This window comes from Apteryx rowi, unplaced genomic scaffold (assembly GCF_003343035.1).
Source record: "Apteryx rowi isolate R43461 unplaced genomic scaffold, aptRow1 scaffold_307, whole genome shotgun sequence".
NCBI classification, from domain to species: Eukaryota; Metazoa; Chordata; class Aves; order Apterygiformes; family Apterygidae; genus Apteryx; species Apteryx rowi.
This window is the reverse complement of record NW_020449497.1, coordinates 128,105-131,400: the sequence shown is the minus strand read 5'-3', so window position 1 is coordinate 131,400 and position 3,296 is coordinate 128,105.

The following is a 3,296-nucleotide window of genomic DNA, read 5'->3' as shown; positions in this document are numbered from 1 at the left end:
CCCCCCCCCCAAAAAAAAAAAAGCAATTGCAGGCATGAAGCTGGGTCAGTGTAGCATCCGACTTTTTTAAAAAGTCATTGACTAAGCTTAATTTAGCCTTTAGCTCTGCAATCACACGTTCTGTTTGCCTTAGTCACTGAAATAATTCTGTAAACTACATGAGTAGTGTTCAGCGTGGCTTAGGTTTCTAAGATATTATTGCTGTAGAAATCGTGGTTTGAATAACTCTGAAGTTCATGTGAATGTCTGTGGTCAGATGAACATACAGTGTTAATATGTTACCTCTAAACTTTGGCATTTTGCTGCTCTCCTGTTGAAAATGTCTCCGTTATTTTTTGAGTGCAAAACAAGTTTTAAGGATGCTGAGAATTGTTTCTCTCCCACTCAGTTATTCTTCCTTCTGGGACATCTGCAGTTGAGTATTAAGACTGTACTTTGGGAACTTACTATAAGGCAAGGACCCTACCTTGCCAAGATTTTATGCAGTTTTACACATGGTGAGTGGTTCCAGAGATTTCGGCCAGTAAAGTTAAATGTGAACAAGGCTTCATAATATATTGGTGAAGTGTGCAGGGCAAGAAGGGTGAAGGAAGAGAAGTATTGACAGCAGCAGAAAGCATGATTGCCTCTGCTCTGCCCTCCCCCCAGCAAGGACTTGCATTAATTTCCTATTGACTCTGATGTACAATAGGGAAGAGGTTTCAAGCTGACTAAAGGGGCAAAGGTCCAGGAAAACTACTGTAGCAAAGAACTGATGCAGAGTGACAGTAATGAGGTGGCCTGGCAGGTGGGAGGGAAAACGGTGGGGTGGGGGAAAGAAACTAATATCTAGTGAATTAAGTAGTTCCCAGGGTTTAAAGTTGTTAAGTCTTGTTGGTTTTGTTTTCCTCTGTGTGTGTCATATAACTGTCAGATGCAGCCAGAGCAAGGCCTTTGTGCTGCTGCCGTTGGGTCCAGGTGGCTGAGACCTTGGGCTGAGTTCTGGTGCAGCTACAGTCTTTGTGGTTCAAGCCCGGGTCACTGGGAATACTGGTTTTGCTCAGAGGCTGTGAAATGTTGAAACCTAAAATCTCAGGTGACAACCTTCAATTTCCTCCTCTGCTACTTCTTAATAAGATATGCTGCTTCCTTCTAAAATATCCTCAGACCTGTGTTCTGTTATTTTTCTTTGTGTTTTAGTATTCCCGGCTCTAAGCTCATCTTTACATTGTTCTGTAGGTCAGTTTTGCATCAAAGAGAAGGTGAGGAGCATAGGGTGAAAAAGCGCTCTGAAAACGTGATGTTGTATTTAAAATGGGGACTGTGAAGTGCCGACAAGACTTTCAGCTCCTTGAACACTGACGGAAACAGAATGCCCACTAGGCAGAGAGTTAATAGAGGTCTTTATAACAATTGCTGTATAAACATTGTTCAGGAATTTTTTTGAAGGACGATTTGATGTGGTGCGTAAAGAGGTTGCGAGAGGGAGTTTAGTGTTCGTCCCAAGCATCTGTAAATGCTACTGAGCTAAGAGGTGTCGCTCAAGTTGGAGGCCTGATTTGTGGCAGCAGCTTGTTGGTCGCAAATCTCTAGCAATAGCGGAAGGTGCTCTGTTGGCTTCACTAGTAGGAAAAGCTGCTGCTGAAGGGGACATTGCTAATGATTTTTCTGGAGTGCCTGCTAAAAAACCGAAATTTCTGTATGTCTTTCCATTTGGTGACATTATCAATCATTTATGTTCAGAGATGTGTAGTTGCTGTTCCCTGTTCCGAGTCTGAGCTGTAACAATAGGCGTAATGCATATACAGAACACTTATCCTTTTGCCAAAGGATTGCAAAGTGTTGTAGATGAGTATAAAAGATGTTCATTTGCTGGTGAAATGCGGCTACTTCTGGTGTTGTATTTGGCAGACCTACAAAGCCTGTAGCAACACTTTGTGCTCAGTGAATTGTGGAAAGGAACAGAAAACATTGAAAAGAAATCTGAAATCGCTATTGAGATGTAAAATACAATAGGAATTTGCTGAGGACACCAGGGCTAACACTCCACCCTTTGGCAGGGGGTTGCTGCTAATTGTCATGTTGTTGAATGATACTGTATCATCTCTGCAGTGTCCTGAAGATCCCTCCAGATCTCTCGTGCCAGTCCCGAACCACCCCGGTGGAGCCAACTGCAGTGAAAGATGTCGGCGTCCTCATGGCTGTGGCTTCCTTATCCACTCTGCTCCCTCCCCTCCCCAAAGTCTACAGTATAAGCTTTTCTCTCTCACTAGTCCCCCACCTGCTCCCCTCATCTGACTAGTGTTTTTTGGACTAGACAGCTCACCTTCCTCCCCAGTCACTTTTTGTAGGTCAACTTTGTAACTCTGGCCCTGGATGGGTGGCCTGCTGAAAATACAGCGCATCTAAATTTTGAGGTCCACCCTGTTCAAATTGTCCTTGGTGAAACAGCCCCTTGCACAACCTTCTGTGCTGTCTGTGCAGTAATGGTGACTTCTCAGGACCAGTGCTCAGCTGGGTTTGACCGCTAAGGTATGCACGGCTTAGCACTTGGTGGAGGGGATTTGTCTTTACTGGAGTAGCACGTGGGAGCCCCAATGAGATAAGGCCCTGATGCTTTATGCTGGGCCTGATCCTGAGGGGGAGGCTGCCCCGTAGCCTGAGGAGGCAAAGTATTGGAGGAAGAAGGGTGCAAAGGGGTTATCCAGAGTATCTCGGCATGGCAGAAAACATGGCCATTTCCTGATTTCAGGTTTGGTACCCATGAGGTAAACGGTCTCCTCTGTTTTGAAGAAGATGTTGATGGCGTCCCTGGACGTTGGAAAGGAAGCGTGTGAAATGAAGCAGTACTGTACTCTGGCGGCTTTTGTGTGATCCCCGTTTGAGGGGTTAAATTGAGGGTTTTTTTTTTGTTTTGTTTTAACTGAATTTTGCTTGAAAATTCTTATAGGAGGCCCAGGCTCGAGAGTGCCAGTGCTTCAGTGTATGGTGGAGGTTGTCACTGCTGCATCCTGCGGTTCTTCCTGCGTGCTAGGGTTTCCTAAGAGCTGCAGCGGGGTGAGGCTTTGGGGAGGGGGGAAATGAGATAAGGATGCTAGGCCACCGCGTGTGAAAGGTAGTTTGTGGTATGAATTATGGCTAATGCCTGTCRCATGGTCGTACAAACCAGCCTGGGGGTGGGGTGAAGGGCTGGTGTGAATAGCACTGAAAAGCTTGGGGGGGACTGGCAGTAGATTTAAATGAGCTCAGCAGCGCGTTGCAACGCAGGGACAATCCTGGTGCCCTCAGTAACGAGAGGAGAGGAGGAAGCATGCTGA